Source organism: Callithrix jacchus, chromosome 14 (genome assembly GCF_049354715.1).
Source record: "Callithrix jacchus isolate 240 chromosome 14, calJac240_pri, whole genome shotgun sequence".
NCBI classification, from domain to species: Eukaryota; Metazoa; Chordata; class Mammalia; order Primates; family Cebidae; genus Callithrix; species Callithrix jacchus.
The window spans coordinates 103,655,187-103,680,204 of NC_133515.1; the positions used below are offsets into that span (position 1 = coordinate 103,655,187).

General features: G+C 46.9%; 1 pseudogene; it reads left to right on the forward strand.

Moving 5' to 3' along the window:
• The first annotated feature begins 9,991 nt into the window (after nucleotides 1-9,991).
• LOC100400823 (small ribosomal subunit protein eS17 pseudogene) lies at nucleotides 9,992-10,731 on the forward strand (annotated as a pseudogene).
• Nucleotides 10,732-25,018: the final 14,287 nt, after the last annotated feature.

Below are 25,018 nucleotides of genomic sequence, written 5' to 3' on the forward strand. Positions count from 1 at the left end.
GACCTGGCCGAGGAGATTTGCAGCCTCTGTGAGACATGAAAATTTGGGAATTTCCTTTGGTTTGGACAATGGCTGACTGCAGGAAAGGCAACCTCTAGAAATAAATTCAGAAAACAATTCTTCCAACCTATGTTTCCCCAGGGACATCCCAGCTTCCACAATGTGCTTCTGTGCAGCTCCAGGAATGCCTGTGCATTCCTCAGCCGAGTGGGAATTTCCAGTGCTGGTTCCTGGAGGCACATTCTCACCTCTTCCTGCTGTTCCGCCTCCCACTCAGGAACTTCTCTCCTGAGTGGCTGGCTGTCTCCATGGTGAAGCTGAAGGAAAGAGAGACTTTAGATGGTTCCCATGGCAACAACAAAGGAGCTGTGGTTTCCTTGGTGATACCAGGAAGGTAGAGGCAGCAGGGCTTGGAGGATCTGTTCCCCACCCAGATCCCCTACCCAGGTCACATCCTGGGCTACCTGGATTAGAATCATGCATGACAATAATAGCAAAAACCTTCCAGGTGATAGACACTCTCCGGGCCAGTGAGGCAGTGCTCTGTTCGGGCTCTGGGTCCAGGCACACTCGGCTGGGGCATGCTATTTCGCCCTGCGGGCTCTGTTGCCTCATCTGTAAAATGGGGCTAATCATAGGATCCACGTGTTAGGGTTATGAGGAAAGTACATGTAAAGTGCTTGGCTTGTGGTGAGAGGGAGTGGATTTGAACTATGATGATTACATGGCAACTGTTCCTGTTACAGACTAATAAACCGTGTCAGTATAATGCAGAGAGGGAGGCAAGGCAGGTTAATGAGGCCGTCCTGGAGATGAGGAAGCTGGAGGTCAGGGTCGGCAAGTGGGTCTGCCTGAGTCCCACTTAGCACCAAGAGCTGGTGCTAAGGTGAGAAGCCAGGCATGGACTCAACATTCAGTGCTCTTTGCACCACACCCCCATGGACCCCTTGAATGGTAGACACCTGGCCACCAGTTGGACCTGCTTTTGTTTCCTTGCTTCAGTCAGAGACCCTGAAAGCAGAGTATCAGCCCTTCCTCCTGCCCCATGTCACATGGTTTGTGCCATAAGCCTGGTCCAAGGCCACACAAACAATCACTAGATGATTCCCAAAGCAATTAAGAAGCGCAAGAAGAGAAGACCGAGCAAATTTAGTGAAGTCTCCCATCCCCTAAATCACTGGGAATTAGTCTACACTGAAACCTGGGCTTCTGTGACTGAACCATTTCAGCCAATGGTTTTTGCATCACGTAGCCTTTCACAGCATCCCTCAATCACGTACTTTATGCATTATTAAAGTTTCACTTGTGTTATCTAGTCATTATTTAGAAGGTGATATATCATCATTCTGGGAAGACTACTGGCTTTAGAATTAACCTGATGTATAATCAAATTCTAAATTCCACGCACTTCATTCTAGCAATGTGACTTTGGATGACTTCATTAACCTCTGTGAGCATCAGTTTTCCTCATCTACAAGGTGGGCACATAATGCTGTCTCCTGACAGATTCTCTGTGAAGCTGAGACATGATGTATATATAACATCTGGTACATTAGAAGTCATTCAACACGTGGTGACCTTTCATATTAAACACAGACGGGCTCATCACAATTCTCGTTAGTCCCCCATGGCTGCGGATGCCCCATGGCAGAACCGGGCTGCACGGCGTTCTCTGACAAGGTAAGCTCAGGAAAGTGTTGCTGAAGTCAGTGCGAGATCTTGCTCACCTCACACACAGGTAATTATTTTAGTCTGCAGCTGAATCATCACCCTCTAGGCCAGACAGCAAAGCAAGCTGCCTGGCTCAAATCTGCAGGGCTGGCTGGGAGTGGCCATCTTGGGGCCATCGGTCCCATCCACAGGGATGGGTCCCTGGCTGCAGGTTTGGATTATGTGATCCTCCCTTTTGCCTCTGCCTAATAGCATGGAAATATGTGACCAAAACCTGCCAGTGAACTTGTATCTCCTAGGAATTTGGGATTGAGTCCAAGAGAGAGTTTAGTTAGTATCTTGATGTGGTTAAAATGTTTATATATTAAGCCTGGAATGGAGAGTTGGCCATTTGCCACCATCAGGCACTTGATCCAGAGAAAGACACACACACACACACACATGCACACGCACACACATGCATTCATACAAGTGCACACACATGCACACACGAATACACACATGCAGAATTCAGGGACAGATGTCTCCGATCATGTGTCTGATCCTTTCTGGGTCCAGGGAGCATTTCAGACCTTGGGTTTGGTAAAGTACATTCAACTACATTCTCCCTTCTGGACTTCATTGTCGCTGTTAAACTAGGTCAAGTTTATTTCCACTATTTGCCACCAAGAGCAGGGAGACAGCCTATGAAGGGCAGGGCCACACTGCGATCCATTGAAGAATTCCATTAACCAAGGTTCTACTCCTCAGGCTTGCATTTAAATAATAATAAAGGAACTCCCATAGGCTGAGCGAAGGGATTATCATGACCTTTTCTCATGGCCGATCCTCCTCAGCGGAGACACCTCTGCTGAGGCAGACTGACACTATTTTTTGAAGCCTCAGCAACTGTATTTACGCAGTTATTGGTTTTCACTGTTGCCTGATAAGCTCATTTCCCTCTGGGTTCAGGAAAGATCTGGAAAGCAAAATATGAAATACACCCATACACTGCCGCGGTTAGGGTTTCTGATTAAATTAGTTCCTGTCGAAGCAGAAAGCAGTGCTTCCCTCTATGCTGGAAGCTGTCTGTGACCGTCACCATAAACAATGAGAAAAGCCCAGGGTTTGGGGATTGCCCCAGAAAACCAGTTATCCATCTCCACCAGCCTCCAGGATTGGGATTCAGAAGCACCCAGGAAAGTGCCCAAGATGGCGGCCCACCAAGAAGCCCGCACCAGGCCAAAGGTCATGGGGATGAGAGGGAGGAGGCTCCGGGGTGCAGGGCCATCTTTCCTGTCTCTGAAGGACTGTCTTGAGGAAGGAGTGGGAGGGAGGAGCTGGTACAGGTCGTTTACAGGTAGGATGTTTGTTAAGGAGTGCCGTCGGCACCCGCCCCAGAAAAGAGGGAGGAAGGAAGCAGGACTGGGCAGAAGGAGAAAACGAGGCCCAGTGACAGCGTCGCTGACCACACACAGAAAGCATGGGCGCTAGAATGGCCCTCACAGTCATTTCCGTTTGAGCCAAGCTGACCAAGCCCTTATACCTTCCCCATTGGATGTGAGCCACCCCAAAAGCCCATGACCTTGGACCTACCAGCTCTCTGCCGCTGAAGCAAACCCTGAAGGGGCTGACAGATTGGTCTGTAGACAGCATTCCCACGAGCTAGGGAAGCACGTTTTTTGGCCAAGGGGCATCTGGGTGACACATCACAGTGTCCACCAAAGGTACCCCCTGCAGCAGGCAGAACAGAAACCACTCAGAAGAAACTACGGGAAGCCAGATCCTAGTGCGAGTGTGCTGTGCCGGGCTGCAGCTGCTCATCCTCTTATTATTATAATTAGTTGGGAGCCCATTAGGCTGAGACAGCTCCAACACCTCAGGTTCCTAAGCAAAGAAAAGCCCCACTCAATGAAAACAGTAAAACGAAACTTAGGCTTAACCAATCGCAAACTGCCCGCTAATCTCTAACTATAGGCTTTTCACTTTCACCAATCAAATATTTTATTTGTCTTCGTTGTGCAAACACCTCATAAAGGTTTTTCCCTGTGCGCCCTCGATGGAATCCTGAACAGCTAGCAGTCTGGCACTGAATTGCTGGATGTTCAAGTGAACTTGTTAAAATCTTCATGTGCCTACATTTACTTTTAACATTGATCCTATGCTTATGAAGCACCCATATACACAAATCCTTTGCCAAACACTTGATAAGCACAATTCCTGCTCAGAGTAGATAATCGAGCAGTTCAAACACAGAAGCATTGGCCACTGTGTGCCAGGCATCTAGCCCACAGAGGCATAGGAGCTCAAATTAAAAAAAAAATTTTTTTTTGAGAAAGAGTCTTGCTCTTGCTGCCTAGGCTGGAGTGCAATGGCACAATCTCGGCTAACCTCCACCTCCCAGGTTCAAGCGATTCTCCTGCCTCAGCCTCCCAAGTAGATGGGATTGCGGGCACCTGCCACTGCACCCAGTTAATTTATATTTTTAATAGAGACGGGGTTTTGCCATGTTGGCCAGGCTGGTCTTGAACTCCTGACCTCATGATCCGCCTGCCTCAGCCTCCCAAAGTGCTGGGATTCCAGGCGTGAGTCACTGTGCCTGGCCTCAAATAACATTTTAACAAGTAGAACTGTCACCAAAATTGTCTGGGGAAGATTTTTTTCAAAAAATATGTTGGTTGAGTTCAGACTCTGCTAGCTCTGTGACCTTGGTGGAGTCTCTAAGCCTCTCTGTGCCAAATCTAAAAATGGCAATCCTAATACCTACCAGTATAGGGTTGAAGTGAGATGAGTAAGTTAACACATAAGGCTGGCACCGTCCATGTCAGAGAACAAGGACGCAGAGACTGCTAGAGGTCTGACTTTCTTCCTCTGATAACCACTCAGCCACTATGGATATTGTGAAAGTGATTGTTACATCCAGAAGGGCCATAAACTGTTTTTTATGGCTTAATGAAAGGCAGATGCCAAACGGGGAACCATAGAACCAACGTCAGTCCTGAAACCTTTGGAACACATAAGCTGCTTGGTGTCTGATGATTTCCATTACCCTTAGTCTAGAGATAGAGAAGATGTAAATACATTACCTCGGTTGCTGGTTCAAATCTGGCCAAGGTGCACCTGGACTCAGTCATTCTGAGTGACCCTGGTCAGAGAGCATCCTTGTGAAATCAAGTAAGCAGCTACTACAAGCATCCAACACACACACACACACACACACACACACACACACACACACACGCCTCGCAGATAACTATCTGCAAAATGGGCAGAGGCTCAGATTAAAACGTAAAAACCAAACTCATCTTGAGGATGAGACAGAGCCATTTGTGGCTCCGATAATTAGAAGAATTGAAGTCATCTTTGCCACCCAAGTTTGCTGAAAGTGGGAGGCAAGCAGAATATTTTTATTTCTGGTGACCTAAAAATGCTATGTTATAAACAGAACATTTGAAAATCCCAAGGAGCAGCCTGATTTTACAGCCAAGGAAACTAAAGCCCAGAGTAGGTTGGTATGTTGAAGACACACAGGCCATCAGGGCTGGTTGAGGATGAGTGGGAGGCCCAGTCCATGGCGCTGCCCTGTGCTTTCTCTTAATCATGGGGCTAGGCGGCCAGGGTGTGGTTGGCAGTGCTCCTAAGCAGCACCAGCCCTGACTCACCATCCTATGCTATTTCTGGCTTTGAAAGAGTGAAGAGAGACAGGGAAGGAGGGTCGGAGTGGGGAAGTGGCATGGAGGCTATATCAGTTTCCCAGGGCTGCCATATCGAAGTACTACCAACTGGAGGGCTTACACTGCAGAAATGTATTTCCCTACTGTACTGGAGGCTAGAAAGCTGAAGTCCAGGTATAGGCAGGGTTGCTTGCTCCAGGCCTCTTTCCTTGGCTCATATGTGGCCATCTTCATCTTCACAGGATGTCCTTCTGTGTGTGTCTGTGTCTAAATGTCCCCCTTCTGTAAGGACACCAGGCATACTGGACGAGGGGCCACCCGACTCCAAGATGACCTCATCTCCACTTATTTGCATCAACCCTATTTCCAAATTAGGTCACATTCTGAGGTCCTGGGGATTCAGACTCCAGAGCATGAATTTGGGAGCTGGAGGGACACGATTCAATCCCTAACAGAGGCCTCTCCTTTGTGAATTCATCCAGAGAGACAAACAGACCCACAGGCCAGCGAGCCCAGACAGTTCCCATGGGTCTTTGGCAACTTGACACATGACACTATGGATCAATGAGAAAAGGAAAGTCTAGTCAATGAGCAACCCTAATAATCCAGCAATTTCACTCCCAGGCATATACACTCAGCTCTAGTTAGCGAATGTGACACGGAGCTTTGTGTGAGAATATTCATTCAACATTGTTTATAACACCCAAAAACACTACCCATAGGAGAATGAGCATGTAGGAGGCTGTTATGGGCTGAAATAAATGTGCCCCCCAAAGTTCATATGTGGAAGCCGTAACCCGACACACTCAGAATGTGACTATTTGGAGACAGGGCCTTTAACAAGGTTGTTAAATTAAAATGAGGTCATCAAGGTGGGCCCAGATTCAATCTGACTGGCTTCTTTATAAGAAGCCATTAGAGCCGGGCACGGTGGCTCACACCTGTAATCCCAGCACTTTGGGAGGCTGAGGCGGGTAAATCACGAGGCCAAGAGATCAGGACCATCCTGGTCAACATGGTGAAACCTTGTCTCTACTAAAAATACAAAAAATTGGCTGGGCATGGTGGCGCATGCCTGTAATCCCAGCTACTCAGGAGGCTGAGGCAGGGGAATTGCCTGAACCCAGGAGGCGGAGGTTGCGGTGAGCCGAGATCGCGCCATTGCACTCCAGCCTGGGTAACAAGAGCGAAACTCCATTTAAAAAAAAAAAAAAGAAGCCATTAGAATAGACACGTACAGAGGGCTGGCCACGTGAAGACAGAGGGAGAGGAAGCAGCCTGCTCACACCTTCGCTGAAGTCCCGGACTTCAGCCTCCAGAGCTATGAGAGAATTACTTTCTGTCGCTTATGTCCCCAGTTTATGGTACTTTGATAAGGCATCCCTAGCAAACTAACACAGTGGTATACGTAGGAAGACATGCGTAGAAAAGATAAATGCCAAGTTCATGACAGAGGTTACCTCTATAAAAAAGTGAGATGAGACCAGGGTGGGGTCTTAGAAGGTTTGGACTATATTTGCAAAATTTTAGTTTTTAACCTGAATGGAGACTATATGGACATTATGTTATTCTTGCCATTTTCTTTATTAGAAACCGACCATTACAGATAAGTGTGACTGCTGTCTGAGTCACCTCTCCTTTCCAGGCAGCCTGTCACAGAGGGGCTCTAACTATACCTTACCGGGTGACTTTGGACGAGTCGCTTCTCTCCTCTAACAGGAAAATTTGAAGAATGAACTAATTCAATATTTCTCAAAGTGTGTATCATGGAACAATGAGAGTGTAAGATTTTTTTTTTTAAGACAGAGTTTCACTCTTGTTACCCAGGCTGGAGTGCAATGGCTCAATCTTGGCTCACTGCAACCTCCGCCTCCTGGGTTCAGGCAATTCCCCTGCCTCAGCCTCCTGAGTAGCTGGGATTACAGGCACGCGCCACCATGACCAGCCAATTTTTTGTATTTTTAGTAGAGACGAGGTTTCACCATGTTGACCAGGATGGTCTCGATCTCTTGACCTCGTGATCCACCCACCTCGGCCTCCCAAAGTGCTGGGATTACAGGCGTGAGCCACCACGCCCGGCCTGAGTGTAAGATTTTTAATATGTATTTTATACCGAAAAAAGTTGCCTGACAAAATAATTAGATTATCAAAGCTGTAATCACATTGTTTTACTGCAGAAATCTCAGACTTTTAATGAATGCCTAACGGGAGACTGTGGTGTGTATGCCACAGAGTCATCCTTTCCAAGAAGAGCAATCGGTTCGTTTTTTCTCTTCATTCAAATCAAAGCCGATGTTCCTGACGGCTTTGAAACGACGTCAGTACTTTGCTGCACGGGCTACTTAATGTAAATGAACATATTTTAAAAGTTTAGGCTGGGTGCGGTGGCTCAGGCCTGTAATCCCAATACTTGGAGAGGCCGAGGCAGGTGGGTTGCTTAAGCTCAGGAGTTCAAGACCAGCCTGAGCAACATGGTGAAACCCTGTCTCCACCAAAAATGCAAAAATATCAGCCAGATGTGGTGTCATGCACCTGTAGTCCCAGCTACTCGGAAGGCTGAGGTGGGAGGGTTGCCTGAGACCAGGAGGCGGAGGTTGCAGTGACAGAGCAAGACCCCATGTCAAAAATTCAAATAAAATTAAAATTAAATTTAAAAAAGTTTTAATGACAAGAAGAAACAAATAGCTGTTTTCTATGCGATAGACCCATGTGAGATGGGGCATTCTTTTTTTTTTTTAGATAGGTTCTCTATCATCCAGACTGAAGTGCAATGGTGTGATCATAGCTTCTGGGGCCTCAGCTTCCCAGCTTACATGATCTCACCTCAGCCTCCCGAGTGACTGGGGCTACAGGCACACACCACCATGCCTCACTAATTAAAAAAAAAAAAAATTATAGGTGGGATCTATGTTGCACAAACTGGTTCTGGACTCCTGGTCTCAAGTCATATTCCCACCTCAGCCTCCCGAAAGGCTGGAATTACAGGCATGGGCCAACATGCCTGACCCACAAGATTTTCTGTACATTATGTGGACTTTTGCAAGATTTTTAATAAGCATTCCATGAAGAAAGAGAACCGTAGTCAAGTAAGTTTGGGAAATATCGGGTTAAGTAGTTATTTTTTTCTTCTAGGACTTGTTGGAACATTTAATGTTCTAATATTACACATTTCCGAACGAAGGGTAAGGGTGCGATATTCCCCAAATTTATTTAACTATGGAACATTTTACTGTAGACATTATATAGAACTAACGTTTTAAGAAACTCTTAGGTAATTGGTACTTAATATAGCATGGTATATCTCACAATATGTACCATGCCATTAAGTATCTTTCATTTTTATTATTTTATTTTATTTTTTGTTTTTATTTTTTTGAGATAGAGTCTCTGTTGCCAAGGCTGAAATGCAGTGACTCAATCTCGGCTCACTGCAACCTCTGCCTCCCAGGTTCAAGCAGTTCTTCTGCCTTAGCCTCCCAAGTAGTTGGGATTACAGACACATGCCGCCACCCCCAGCCGGTTTTTGTATGTTTAGTAGAGAAGGGGTTTCGCCATGTTGGCCAGGCTGGTCTCTAACTCTTGACCTCAGGTGATCTGCCTGCTTTGCCCTCCCAAAGTGCTGGGATTGCAGACATGAGCCACTGTACCCAGCCCATTAAGTATCTTTTAAATGTACCTTTTGTTGTTGTTGTATTGTTTTTTGTTTTTGAGATGGAATATCACTCTGTGGCCAGGCTGGAGTGCAGTGGTGTGATCTCGGCTCACTGCAACCTCTGCCTGGTCAAATGCCCTCCAAGAGGCTAGTAATTCACTGTTCTGACTAGCACTGGTGCTACGATGATCTTTTCAAATTGACACTTTGATTTGGTACCTTAGTACCTTGATTTTAAATATTTTATTTTTTGTTGGTTTTGTATACTAGACATGGTAGTCAGAATAATGACCCCCAAAGATGCCCACATCCAAGTGCCCAGAACCTGTGACTGTTTTACCTTACACAGAAAAAAGTGCTTCGCAGATGTGGTTAAGCCGAGAATCCTGCAGTGGGAAGACTGCTGGATGAGACGCTACTGGTGGCCCCTATGTGCATCGTGAGGTTCTTTCAGAAGGAGGCAGAAAGGTTGCAGGAGATATGACAACAGAAGCAAGCAGTTAGAGCGACATGTGGAAAGGGCCACAGGCTAGAGAATGCAAGCGACTTCTAGAAGTTAGAAAAGGCAAGGAAACAGTTCTCCTCTCTATTTCAACCCCTGAGACTGATTTTGGACTTCTCACCTGCAGACAATAAGAGAATACATTTGCATGGTTTTGTTAGTTTGTGGTAATTTGTTACAGCAGCAATAGAAAACGAATACACCAGAGTATCCAAAATATGTAAACAATTCTCATAAATCAATAAGAAAAAGACAGGCAAACTGTTAGAAACAGGGTCAAGAGATCAGAACGGATCATTCATAATAGGATATGCAATTGGTCATTAAGCATATGAAAAAGTGCTTAGCTTTATTAGTTATATGCAAATTATTTAATAAAACCTCATTCACCAGAGTGACTAAAGTTTAAAAAAACTCATAATACCAATTGTTCATACGCTGCAGCGCAACAGGAGCTTTTTACAGTGGTGGTGAGAATATCAACAGATACAGTCACTCTGGAAAATGGTTTGGCTTTACCTACTAGAACTGAAGACAGACATATCCTACATCTAGCAATTTTACTCCTAAGTGAGTATTCACCAGAAACATATGCTTACCAAGGGGCCAAGAGACATATGGAATACTCAGAGCAGCATTATTTACAAGTACCCCCAAACTGGAAACAACTTTAACTTCCATCAGTGGTAGAGTACTAAAAATAATTATGGTGGATTCACACAATAGAATACTATACAGCAAGGAAAATGAAGAAACTCTGGTTAATGCAACAACATACGGATTCTCACGAGCATACTGTGCAGCAAAAGAAAGCAGATGCGCTCTTTCACCAAGGACCCGCCAACATGGGCCATGTTCACACCAAAATCATGAAGAAGGCGGCCCGGGTCATCATAGAAAAGTACTACCCGTGCCTGGGCAACAACTTCCACATGAACAAGCACGTGTGTGAGGAGATCACCATTATCCCCAGCAAGAAACTCCACAACAAGACAGCAGGCTATGTCACACATCTGATGAAACAGATTCAGAGAGACCTGGTCAGAGGTAGCTCCATCAAGCTGCAGGAGGAGGAAAGAGAAAGGAGAGACAATTATGTTCCTGATGTCTCAGTCCTGGATCAGGAGATCATTGACGTAGATCCTGACACTAAGAAAATGCTGAAGCTTTTGAATTTCGGCAGTCTGTCCAAACTGCGGGTCACTCAGCCTCCAGTTGGGATGAATTTCAAAACGCCTCGGGGACCTGTTTGAATGTTTTTTGTAATGCTGTATTATTTTCAATAAACCTGGGACAACAACAGCAACAAAAAGAAAGCAGATGCAAAAGAACACACACATTAGATTCTAGTATAAAAATTGTTTAGAAAACAGGCAAAACTAAGAAGTAATGAATAATAGAATCAGGAGAAGTGTTTACCTTTGGGGAGGAGAAAGGAAGTAGTGATTGGCAGGAGGCATGAGGAGGTATCTCGAGTTCTGGCAACATCTATTTATTGACCCACGTGATGGATATTGACTAAGTTATACATTTATTTTGTGCCCTTTTCTGTATGTATATTACACTTCACAGGGAAAATTTTTTTGAAAAAACACAATGAATTTTTTAATGTACTGCTTGTTTTAACCCTGTTAATTCATGACAGTTTAGTTTTTATTTATCATTTAGCTTAGTGTTTTAAAAATAAGATTTTTTTTTTCTTTTCTTCTCTTTTCCTTTTTAAGACTCAGTCTCACTCTTGTCTGTCAGGCTGGAATGCAATGGCACGATCTTGGCTCACTGCAACCTCCACCTCCCTGGTTGAAGTCATTCTCCTGCCTCAGCCTCCCGAGTAGCTAGGATTATAGGAGCCTGCCACCACACTCGGCTATTTTTTGTGTTTTTAGTAGAGATGAGGTTTCACCCTGTTGGCCGGGCTGGTCTCGAACCCCTGACCTCAGGTGATCCACCTGCTTCGGCCTCCCAAAGCGCTGGGATTACAGGTGTGAGCCACTGCACCTGGCTGAAAATAAGATTTTTCTAATCATTGCAACAAAAACATTTTCGATAAAGTCTTTCCTCTTGGATCTTGGAACACCCTACTTTGGCCCAGCATGGTGGCCCATGCCTGTAATACCAGCACTTCAGACCGCTAAAGTGGAAGGATCACTTGAGCCTGGGCAACATGGCAAAAGTCCATTGCTACAAAACTTTAAAAAAAAATTAGCCAGGCATCATGGTGCATACCTGTAGTCCCAGCTACTCAAGAGGCTGAGGTGGGAGGATTGCTTGAGCCTGAGAGTCATGTTTGCCATGAGCCATGATTGCACCACTGCCCTCCAGCCTGGGTGACACAGCATGACCCTGCCCATATATATATATATGTGTGTGTATATATATATATATATATATGTGTGTGTGTGTATATATATATATATATATGTGTGTATATATATATATATGTGTGTGTATATATATATATATAAAATCTTGTTGAATGAAAAAGTTTGAAATTTTAAAAAGGTGCAGAGAATGACCCAATGACCCTAGGGTCACATTCAGAGTGTGTGTGTGTGTGTGTGTGTGTGTGTGTGTGTCGCATGTAGATAAATGATTACATATATTAATATATATGTACATATATAAATATATATGTATATATATCGATATATAGATATATATCACATGTAGATAAATGACTAAATCAAAATATAGCAAGATTTAATTGAGCTTATCTTTCTGAATTGCTGTTACTGGCACATTCTTTTTTTCATGTTTTTCTATATTTCAAAATTTTTTGCAAAGAACACTAGCACTAATTTTACAATCATAAAAAGCTGCATGTGTGTACACACACACACATATATATATTGCGTACATCAATACACAAATGCATACGTGGGTAGGTGTTTTCTTCAAATGTCAGCCATCCACAGGCCATGAATGGAGATGCTGGATCCTTGCCGTGAAGCCACTCTGAGGGCTCTGTTTGGTTCTGGGATGCAGGAGAAGCCATGTTTTCATTGGGTTCTTCTTGTACTTGTCCTAAGAGAACAGAGACATCAAAGCAGAAATGCCTTCCCTGAATTACGATGTTCCCGGTGGCCTCTGCCTTTTTGGAAATGCCCTACAAGCATCATCTGTTTGAACAGCATCTGTGGGTCTTTTGCAATACTGTGGTAGAAGCTTCGGTCCATTCCACAACCCAGTGTCTCTTTTACAGGGACACTCAGAGCATGTTTTGGCAGGCACTTCATTCCAAGAAAATGCCAGGCTCTTGCAAGTCAATTTGTATGCATTCTTTTGTCAGAAAAAGAAAACTATGTAACTCAATATGTTCCTCCCTTTATTTTAGCTGCCAGGAAATTTAGACCCAAACGCAAGATGCTTTTATGGTAATCAGCTTGTAGAATTGCTGGGCTCCCCAGGAGTTCAAGACCAGCCTGGGCAACATGGTGAGACTCTGTCTCTACAAAAAATAAACAATTAGCCAAGTGTGGTGGTGCATGATTGTAGTTCCAGCATCTTGGGAGGCTGAGGTGGGAGAATTGCTTGAACCCAGAAGGTCTAGGCTGCGGTAAGCCAGGATGATGCCACCACACTACAGCCTGGGTGACAGAGCGAGACCCTCTCTCAATTATCACTGATTTTCTAAAGCTGCTTTAAGTCCTGCTGGAGCTACAAGGTCACCATATACTAGAGCTGAACAAAACAAGGCACAGCCAGGGCTCCCAACAGCCCAGGGTGTGGCCCAGCCTCAGTAAGAGAAGCAACCTTTCTGGAAGCTTCCAGATGATCCCAGGCTTCTCTCTCTCCTGCCCATGGCATTTCGAATTCCCAGTGTACACAGATTTATTAGGGTCCCTTGCCTCCTATAGAGATCTCTGTACAGAGGGCCAGAGCCATGTCTGACTTGTCCTTGGCCCCATGGCTTCCTGCAGGCTCTGGGGCCCAGCAGATGCCCAGTCAGTGTTTACTGAACAAAGGAGGTGGCGAGGGACTCAGTGAGCCTGGCTTAGGCTATAGGGTGTGGGGTGGGTGCGCCGCCTCCCTTCCGAGAGCTAGGCCGTGGCAGGAGGCAGCTGGGGGTGACAGGGAGCAGGCAAGAACCTCACCACTGCCCTCCCGAATTCTTGTTTGTTAAAGGTCTAATCCGGGCCCAGCATCTTTCATATGGTATCTCATTTAGTCTTCTCCTTGGCCCAAATATGGTTGGAAACCGAGGGCTCAGAGAGGCAAAATAGCTTGTCCTGGGTTGTAGAAGTTCAAGAAGTGCTGCAGGGGCTCATTCTGACTCTAGAAGGGGCCCTCATTCTGCTTTTAAAGAGAAGGAGCCAGCCCAAACCAGGCAGTCCCTGCCCAGCCCCCAAAGGCCCACCGAGACCCTCCCTTACCAGAGGACTTCGAGGAAAGTTCCCAGAAAGTCCAGTGGCCATTCTAGGGGAAGGGACGAGCCATTTGTCACAGCAGACAACACTCCCACTCGCCGCTACGACTAACACGGCTATTCAGAGACCTCAGGCTTGAAACAGGCCAGGGAGGAAGGGCAGATTAGTCCGGCTTCACTTTGTGAACAGAAGAGCCACAGCCATTGAAATACAAACCAGGAGTTCAGAGAGCGTCGGAAGGGGAAACATTTGCGCTGCATCACTCGACCCAGAAACTCTGGCAGAGTTCTAATCTATGCCTGTTAAGGACTCGCTGCTGTGACCCAGAACCCGCAGGAAGCCTTGGGACAAGGACAAATGAAACATGGCTCTGGCCTTCTGTACAGAGATTTCTAAGGGAGGCAAGGGACCCTAATAGATCTGTGTACACTGGGAGTTCAAAATGCCATGGACAGAAGAGAAAGAAGCCTGGCACCGGCTGGAAGCTTCCAGAAAGGTTGCTTCTCCTACCGAGACTGGGCCACACCCTGGGCTGTTGGGAGCCCCTGGCCGTGCCTTGTTTTGCTCAGCTCTGGTATAGCCAACCCTGCAGCTCCCACAGGACTTCATCTTTGCCTGTTAAGGACTCTGCCTGCTTAACAGGCAGAATAATAATAACTAGGAGTGGAGTGGGGAGTGTTTCAGCGCATGACACATCAAACACCCCCCTTCGCCCCGAGATGATGCTCGTGCCTGCAGAAGCCCTTTCTGTGTGGCTCCAAACACTGAGCATGATTAAATGGGTCATAAATTTTTGCAACCTGGCTTCAAAAGAGGGGAACAAACCGTTCTCCAGGGAGGCTGGAAGCCAGGCCCCTCCTAATCAGAAGATGATTTTAGCTTTCAACAGATTTCCAAGGTTTCCATACCTTACCAGATTTTCTCATTTCCTTAAATGTTCTTTCTCTAATAATTCTTTTTTAGACAGTCTCCTGCCTCAGCCCCCGAGTAGCTGGGATTACAGGCGTGCACCACCATGCCCAGCTAATTTTTGTATGTTTAGTAGAGATGAGGTTTCACCATATTGGCCAGGCTGGTCTCAAACACCTGACCTCAAGTGATCCGCCCGCCTCCGCCTCCTGGAGTACTGAGAATTACAGGCATGAGCCTGTAATTATTAGAATTATTAGAGAAACATACCCGGCCTTTCTCTAATAATTCTAAATGTGGGCCACAATCAGGCTTTCAACAAAGGTAACTGTGCATTGGCCGGGGCAGCATGGGGCAGTCAACCCAGGGGGTCCGAGGAAGCTCCTGGACATGGGGAAGCTGAACAGGTAGGAACTCTTTCACATGACCTGCCAGACATTAGGGTCTAGGGTCTTAATGATGAGACCTTTATTTAAAAATTTTTTTGACATTTTTTCTTAGAGACAAAGTCTCATTCTGTCACCCAGGCTGGAGTGCAGGGGTATGATCAATGCTCACTGTGACCTTAAACTGCTGGGCTCAAGCGACTCTCCTGCCTCAGCCTCCCCAGCAGCTTTAACTGTAGGCACTCACCACTACACCTGACTATTTTTTTTAAAGTTTTTGTAGAGATGGGGTCTCATTATGTTGCTCAGGCTGGTGTTGAAGTCCTGGCCTCCAGCGATCCTCCCATTTCACCAAGTTGGCCAGGCTGGTCTCAAACACCTGACCTCAAGTGATCCGCCCACCTCTGCCTCCCAACGTGCTGGGATTACAGGCATGACACATGGTGCCCAGTCCCCAGACCTTCATTTTTCTAAAGATTTTTTAAAATATTATTTTAAAATAAATGTCTTATGGCATCCGGACAGCTACAGTTGCACTGAAAAGAAACACAAGATGTACCTGTCTCTCCCCTGAGGATCTGGTTGACGGAGGTTCAGGGGAAGGCACACTAAGAGGAGGGGCTGCTGTTGACCTGCGTTCCCTGCTCTGATCTCTCGCTTACCCTTTCGAAAATCACTTCTGACCCATTGTGCCATCCGCGCTTCATAACGGTCTAGTGAAGAGAAACCATGAGATACAGAACAAAAGCCAAGGCTTCCTGTAGAGAAGCCACAGGGCTTTGAGATAAAACAGAACCTAATTTTTATACCAAGCTTTATTGTTTGTCTTTCTCAAGTACTGTACCATTGTTTTATAATAACAGCTTTAGTGAGATATAGTTCACATACCATAAAGTGTGCCCTTTTTAAAGTGTACAGTTCAATGGTTTTTAGTGGAGTCATAGAGTTGTATAACCATCACCACGGTCTAATTCTAGAATATTTTTATTACTCTAAAAAGAAGCCCTGTACCTATTAGCAGTCGCTCTCCACTGCCTGCCTCTCTGGGCCATTTTTTTGAAGGGAACAGCTGATCCTACCTCAACTCAGAAGGAGGGAGGGCGCTTTTGTTTTATAAAGAAATCGACGGGAGCCCAGGGCAGGAGAGGCCTTGGCCTTCGATCCCACTGGAGCCAGTGACAGGGATGAGGAGAGCGTCTAATGAGGTCCACAGCTCAGCCCTACAGGGCCTTGGGGGTAGGTGAATCAGGTCAGTGCTCCCCAGGGGTACCAGGGAACTTGTTAAAACACAGATTTTGATGGGGAATTCTGACAAGAGACCCTATGTCTACCAAGCTCTCAGGGGACGCGAGGCAGCCTCAGACAGGCTTTGATGTGAAGTCCAGTGACCTTTGGACTCAGAGTCACTCAGATTTGGAGTCAGACAGCCTGGGATCTAGACTCAGCATCCCCCAGCATTTGTGACTTGAATGAGGCTCTTTTCATCACAAGAACAAAGTGTCACCCAAAGTAGTTTAAGCAGGGAAGGGGAGTTATTGGAAGTGTAACCAGGCTTGTCTAGAGTTTGAAGCCAGGTCTCAGATGGCAATATTTACTTTACGAAGCCAGTGGATTCCCCTTCTGAGTCCAGAAAGCCCCATGTGACAGGCAGCATGGGTGGGGAGGCTGGAAGAAATGGGAGAGGCCAGTCTCACTGCCTGAACCTGGGTAAGCCGACTGCCCAGAAGTACCCGGGTGCTCGTAGGAGCTGCTTTGTAAGTCATGAGGGAAGCACCGTAGCTGGCTCCAGCCCTGGCTGTCACACACACAGAACGGCCATCAGCAACCCCACTGCCCTTCTCAGATTCTGGTTTTGGCAGAGTCATACGGAGGGGCTGGCTTTGCCACGTGGGAGCCTGCCTCCCTGTCTAACTGAGGCCACTTGGGACCTACCCTCTAAGGACCTCTGTCTTTGTGTCTCCAGAGAGCAGCTGGTAGATTTTTGTAGTGTTTTCTTTTTCTTTAATTCCAATAGGGTATTGTGTTACATCAATTTAAGCCCTAATAGAACATTCTGTTACACAAAGGTATAGCAGTAGTATCTCAGCAAACCAAAGGCTTCAAGAGTGACTGGAACAGGGATGCTGGCAGAACCATCCGTCAGGAATCCTGGGGATCGTCGTACGACAGTTTCATCATCTGCTCTGCAGAGAAGCTTCCTTTGCTTCTGTTGGAGATGACAAGCTCAGCTGCCCAGGCTTGGCCTCACCAGGCCTCCCCAGTCAAGGGCCCAACAGAGGCTAATAAGTGAATCTGGAATCAAAACTTCAGGAGAGAATACCTGATTGGCTTAGCGTGGGTGGTCGGCCCATCGCTGCTCCAGTTAGCCAAGGCCGGGGTGACGAAGTCACACTGCGTGAGCATGACTGTGGGTGGGATTAGCTCGCGAAGTAAAGGACCTAAGCTGGAGAGGCGGAGTCCCCAAAGGTTGTCTAAATAGCCTGTTACCTCACACAGAACAAACGCACTGGGGCCATCACTGTGCTTTGAAAGCTGGATAGTAACAGCCACCCCTGAGTCCCTGAGGGTGATGAGTTGTTGCCTACACAGGGACTGCTTTCCATTCTTCAGGAAATGGCCACTTCCAGCCCATGAGCTCCTTGGAGCCCTGAGAGCAAGAGGAGGGGAGGCGGCGGCTTTGCCCGGGCCCTCCATGCTCCCAGCTGGAAGGCAGCACCCAGCTCCAGTGCTGTGCAAGGTGGTGCCAAGTCCACGCCACACTGCTGGAGAGATGCCAGGCCATTCACAGGTTGTCTCTGAGACACGAACAGTCATAAATACTCAGCTATGAGATGTGCTCGCCTTGGCCCAGCCCACTATAAATAGGCCTCTTTATTTCCCTGCCTTCACGCTAAGGAGAAAGAACAGCAGAACTGGGAAGAAGGACATTCCAGAAATGCCACAGAGACCTCAAGAGAGTGCTGCACTGTGTCTGCCTCACTAGAGAGAAACAAGCTGCAGGAAGAGACCAGGCCTCTGCAGCCGCCCGGATGAGGGGAGGGCCTGCCGCGCTCTCAGACGCCTCCAGGGGCCACGGCAGGGGCCGGGCCCTCTGCCCCCGGCCTGCGATCTTTCCACTATGTCAGGTCTACTCGAGTTGAAAGTGGAATTTTGCCACAGTGTGTCACTCTGAGTGAACTCCAAAGATGTCAGATTGCCCACAGATTTGGGGGCGGGTGTGGGGAGGGTGGCTGTATTCTTTTTAAACACTCATTTTCAAACAAATCGTCACCATCCAAGTATACCAAGAAGGAAGTCCGGCTTCTAATGGTGGACTTGTTTACTCAATGGGAAAAAATATGTGTAAGTTTTCAATCCCACAGCTGCTGAGGCATGCACTGGGGACACCAAGTTTCTCCTCTTTCTCTCTCTTGTTCTCTCTCCTTCCTTCCTTCCTCTTTCCTTCTTTCTCTTTTCTTTCTTTTTTCCTCCTTCCTTCCTCTTTTTTTCTTTCTTTCTCTCTCTCTTTCCTTCTTTCCTTTCTTTCTTTCTTCTTTCCCCTTTTTTGCAACTGAGTCTTCCTCTGTCACCCAGGCTGGAAATCTCATCTTTCTGTAACCTCTGCCTCTCGGGTTCAAGCTATTCTCATGCCTCAGCCTCCTGAGTAGCTTTGATTATAGGCATGCACCACCATGTCTGGCTAATTTTTGTATTTTTAGTAGAGATGGGGTTTCACCATGTTGGCCAGGATGGTCTTGAACTCCTGACCTGAGGTGATCTGCCCACCTCGGCCCTCCAAAGTGCTGGGATTACATGAGTGAGCCACTGCTCCTGGCTAACACCAAATTTCGAAAGAGAAAAGAGAGGGCCTTCCTGCTGGGGCCTCACTCTCAGGTCCTCCCAATTGACTGGCATCCTGATGTGATCCCTTTTGGTTTGAGAAAGTAAAGGTGAAACTTTTGCAGGTAACTTTTTAAAAAATCTGGATGAGTTAAAAAAAAGTGTGCATGCACACACACACACACACACACACACACACACCAGCCCCTCCACTTAGTACTTCCTAGAAGGTTGTATTTTTCCTGCTTGTTTCTCCGTTAACGATCTTCATGTTGATTGTTGCCTGCTGACATCACTTAGGAGCAGGGTTCAGGTTGGGAACAGCTCTTCCCAGTACCACTATTTCCTTTCTTTCCAATCACAGACAGTAGAGTCAAAGGTTTGGGTTGGAAGAAGAAGAAGGGGGCCACTAGCTTGTGTGGGCCTGTGTTACCTGTTTTGGGCATGGGATTTCTAAGTCACCATGTAAATTAAGCACAGGTGTTCTTAGCAGCCCAGCCTGCCCAGAGATGTTGCTGGGAGCCCTCAACGGGGAGACTATCCTCTCAAGAGCATCGGGACTGGCAGAAAAGCACTTTTAAGATAAGGCCCCCAATGTGACATCTGATAGAGAATGAATTTTGGTCATTTCTTGGCAAGGTCAGGTTTCAAATATTGGTCTCAGAACCTTATTCTCTGATATATAGGGCAGCTCACGTATGTCAATTTCATAACCTGTAAGATGGTTCTTTAATTCACAACTGCAAGGTTGTTACAGAAATGAAAGATGGTGACAACGACGATCGTTAAGTGCCCACACACAGTAGGTGCTTAGCAGATGGTATGGGCCATTACTGGCATCCATTCTGGACTTAACCTTTGTGTTCATTGTGTTTTCCATCCCCAGACCCTCAAGCTAAGCTCTTGGATGGCAAGGGCTGATTTACTCGCCTTTGAAATTCTCAAAGAACAGGAGGGTGCGTAGCTAGCTGTCAGCAAATCCTTGCAGGTGAACCCACCAGCACTTGGGTCTCCCTCTGCCACCGTAACCCTATCTTGGCATACACACCTTAGGGGACCGTGTTTTCAGATGTCCCCTCACACACATCAACAGTGATGGTCAGTGGAATAAGAGACAGACAGTTGGCAAGAAGCAGAAACCTAGAAAAGCACAGCGTATTTCTGTTTAAGTGGCAAAGGCGTCAAAGAAGAGGACAGCCTGGGGTCAACTGAATTTCCAGAAAGTTGTCAGAGGTGAGAACTGCACAGGCTCCAAGGCAAGGTCATTGGGAGGGCAGGGGCTGCAGAGGTCTGGGTGCAAGTGTGTCTGTGGGTGTGGAAGGATAAGACCATTCCCATTCATTGATGAAGTACCTCTGAGGGCGGGGCTGGGTGCTGCAGATGCAATGGAGAATGAGACACAGCCAATGGAAACAGAGAAAAAGAAGAGGTCATGGCAAAGAGTCTGCATGGCCCCAGGAGCAGGTACACAATGCTCAGAGAGCGCATAGGAGATTGGGGAAACATGCTGAGACCTGAGGATTGAGGAGAGGAGTCAGCCTGGCCGGAGGAGGAACATTTTGAACGAAGAGGACTGTGCTTTAAAGGCCTGGGCATACTTGGTTTGCACATGGAATTCGAAGCTTACAGAAGCCCGTGGTTCTAGGGGCTGGCACTGGCGCAGATCTGTTGGATCCAGCAGTGGGTGGGATGAGGGTAGTCTCTTGAGTGACAGGCTGGGCATTCCAGGAAGCATCCTTCCTGGGGGGTGGTGACAGTACTCGGAGTCAGTGTGGATGGGGGATGAGAAGTGCCCTGAAAACCAGAGCAGGGAGGCCCACGACAGAGCAGCAGCTTTACCCGCGCCAGGCTCAGGGGCACCTGGTTTTGCTTCTTGTTCTGGAACTTGGAGCTAATGAAGGAGGAAGTTGAGCCTTTCCTTCGGCCGCCCCTTTGACAGACTGTGGGCCAGAGAACGATTGACAGCAGATCAGATTCCATTTCAAAGGTTAACTACTTTGCCACAGGCCTGGCACTCTGTCCAGACCAGAGAACACTCAAATTCAGGGTCAGTTTCCATCCCTGCTTGGAAATATCCTCTCTCCTCCGTGATGTCTCTCTGCCATTGTAGGCCTTAAAATGCCACCATCAAAGAGGCCAGTGCCTCCACGGGGCTCAGCACAGTGGCTGGCAGAGGACAACAGACAGTCAGGGTTTGCCCTTGGAAGTGAAGAGGAGCATGAGCAGGCACCTCCCTGCTCCAAGACCCTCCCGCGTCCTGTCACCGGTGTCTCAGTCAGACAACACAGTGTGTTGTGGTGGAAGGAGAGCCAGACATCCAGGTCTGTACCTGTGACAACCGGCATGACTCTCAGCAAGTCATTTTCCCATGCGAGCATGCGAGTCTCCGTTTCCACGGTGAAACAGCGTGGTTTGGGACCTGTCCGTCTGGCTCACAAAGTTACAAGTGATGGTCAGCTGATATACAACAGATGGGTATATGTGAACAAAAAGCACAATAAAGAGACGATTTTCTCTGTTTAAGGATTGCCCAATATCTCCTGCCTGTGCTTCAGTGTTGTTGTCATTTGTGTGGATGGGTGGGACAGAGATGATAGTTTTCCTTCCAGAGAGAAGCAGCCTGTGCCTGCTTTGCTGACAGGTGCTGACTTCAAGCACCAGTGAGCATTGCAAGGAAGCCAGGGTCATGGGTCCAGGCAGAGCCTTGCTCCCAGCTGATCTCTGGTCTCTGTTTCTGCAGGTAGCCAGAGAGGCCACAGCAAGCATCTACAGCAAGGGTGGGGTTCCCTGGGGTCAAAGTCACAGAGAAATGGGGAACCCTGGAATGCAAGGGCAGGGAGGGGCTTGCCAATCAGATTCAGCAAACATTTGCTCAATGCCTCCAGGATGTACCAGGCACCGGGCCAGGTGACTTATATACATTAAATAGTTTCATCTCCTTGGCAACCCTGGAGCTCAGGCAGCAGGTTATCTCTATCTCACTAGTTCCAATAGGTCGCATGACCAGGCCAAGAGCATGTCCATGCCCTACTCGGCCTGTTTGGATCCTTCACTGATGAGGTCTCATCTGAAACATGACCCTCTCAGAGAGGCCTCCCGAGTGCCTTCTCCCGCTCTGTCTCCCAGGTGACAGTGCAGTACAGGACCTCACTTCACTGCAGCCTTGACATCACGGCTCTAGTGATCCTCCTGCCTCAGCCTCTTGTGTACCTAGGACTACAGGCACACACCACTGCACTTGGCTAATTTTTAAAATGTTTTTGCAGAGGTGGGGTCTCCCTATGTTGTCCAGGCTGGTATTGAACTCCTGGGCTCAAGTAATTCTCCCACCTCAGCTTCCCAAAGTGCTAGGATTACAGGTGTGAGCCACTGTGCCTGGTCTTTTTTTTTTTTTTTTTGATTTACAGAATGCTTTGTAATCACACAAAAAGAGTGTTTGGGTGTTGCCTTACTTAATGTCTACCTCTCCAACTAGACCATAAAGGCAAGGTCCAGAGCCCTGTCAATTTCATTCACCACAACACTTAGGAAGCATCTGAGAAAACACTTGTTGAACAAACTATAGGAATAAATGCAGGTATTAAGAACTTAACAGACATGGTCTGGTTTTAAAATTCTCTCCTTGGTTGTTTTTCATCGCTCTTCTTTCTAGATAAGAGATGAAAAACGGTGTTTTGGATGAGACTTTTCAATAAAGCCACAAAAGTTCTCATAATCTTTCTCACCCTGAAACCACTGAGCATCAGCCCGTGAAGTGAGGCTAAGACCCTCAGCAAGTCCCTGGATGCACAGAGATCTCTTCCCACTTCATAATTTACACAGCACCCAAAGCATCGCAGGTGCTCTAAGAATTCATCGTGACTCTGGAGTAAGCCAATTAAACATGCTCCTTAGCTCTTGAATACATGCAGACTGTGGCTGTTTCTACCCTGGCAGACAAGTATATTTGGTAAGCACCTAACTTGAATGGAGTCAGCTATGGCTCAGACCAGGCTGTCCATAGTTCAGCTGTACCATTTCCCTCATGGGAATGCCTACTGCACTCTTTCTTCCAACCCCAGTCCTAAGAATCACCAGTGATAACCGGCCAAATGCCTCATGCTAACACTGGCACCCAGTAGGTACTTGGTAACCATTGCCTCTCTTCCTTCTCCCACCTGTCAAGGATGAGCTGTGATCCTATGTCCTTTCTTCCCCAACCCCCAGGGACATTCCCCACCTCTGAATTCTTGCACAATTTCCTCCATCCTCCTACCATTGGCTGCTAACTCTGAACTGAGACATTTCTCCTCTGAACATGTGGGTCTCCAAATCCAGGCTGTGAGCTCCTTGGAGACAGGGATTTAGTTGGTCTGGTACTTCGAGGCCTGGCCATTCTTGGCCCCTAATAAGGTTCATAGAAAGCCTGGCCTTGCCCAGAGTAGCTGCTCCATAGATAAGGACCAAACCTTTGACCCTCTTCAAGACAAGGCAGATCGAATGTAGGACAAGCTAGGAAAGAAAGTTGGCATGTAGGCGTCAATCAGCTTTTCCTTCTACAGGTCTGAAATGAGTTCTGTCCAGGCCTCCATCTCAAAAACTGAGTCCTTGATCCCATCACTGTAACTTTCAATTCTCCTTCCATGAGGACAATGAGCCTGGCAGATAAATGGGGTTTCAGAACTGGAGTTGGATCAAAATAGGAAAATCAGGCTGGGCACAGTGGCTCACAACCGTAATCCCATCAATTTGAGAGACTGAGGCAGAAGGACCGCTTGTGGCCAGAAGTTCAAGACCAGCCTGTGTTACATAGCGAGACCCCCATCTCTACGAAAAAGTTTAAAAAATAGTCCAGGGTGGTGGTGAGTGCCTACAGTCCCAGCTACTAGAGAGGCTGAGGCAGGAGGATTGCTTGAGCCTGGAGGGGTCAAGGCTGCAGTGAGCCGTGATCTCCCCATTGTATTCCGGCTTGGGCGATAGAGTGACCCCATCTCAAAAAAATACAAATAAAAACTATTTTAAAAAAATGAAAAAACCTGACTGATGAGGGCCAAACAAGGAAAGCAGAATTTTGTCCAAGAGGTTATGATGGGGGCAAAAATGAGTCTAAAAGCCAGAAAACAAGAAGTTAGGCCTTCACTGAATTGCAAACCAGACAGAAAGCAAGAGAGCAGGAATAGCTGAACAGCTGCCGAGACAGAGCTTGGGACTCTGACACTTGCCTCCACCCGTGTGGACAGGGTGCCCAGTCTGATGGCTCAGAATCAGAAGAACACCCACATGGGCCTTCTCAGCTTCCTTTAGCTACCGAGTGTCCAGACAAAAAGCTAACAAGGCAGTAGGAAAATGGGAGTTCCTATTTCCCTTCTCATTAAAACTGTGGGTATGCCTTTTCTCACACAGAATTTTCCTCACATTCCGGGCTCCCGGCTGTGTCCAGGAGTCCAGCACTTGGCTTTCGGCCAACACACAAGCTTCCATTTCAGTCCAGAGTTAGAAATCTGTAATGCTTTGACATTTTGGTCAAATGGCTCATGTCCAGAATCCACCAAATGCTCATTTTGCAAAACTGCCCTCTCTTCACACTCTGCAGCCTCAATTCTCATTGTGAGTGGCTGAATATAACAAGGAGAACCTTCAGACTAGAAACTGCCTGATTTCTCCCTCCAACTTCTGCCCCAAGAAGGCTGATGTGGGATTCTGACACAGGAACTTATTCATTCATCTCATTGAAAGGCTACGAGTTAGTTCCTTATTGCTTCTCCATGAAAGAAAACTCTCTCATGAGCTCTCTTTTTGTTTTTCAAATCAGATATGCAAAGAAGTTCATAACAATTTTTTTTTTAAAAATGCAAAACAAGAATCTCCAATTATGGGAGCAAAACCTTTAGCTTCTGAGTTCCTGTCTCACTGAGGAAATGAATTTGAAATGGCAAGGAGGAAATGAGGAGGCAAACTTTCATGTCTATTTTCGTTTTCCAGTGAAGTTCCATTTCCTTTGGACTTTGTATAAACAAGGAAAGGATAGCTGTTAGTTCAGTTATTACAGATAACCTGTGTCTTTAAGTAAATGTATCTTG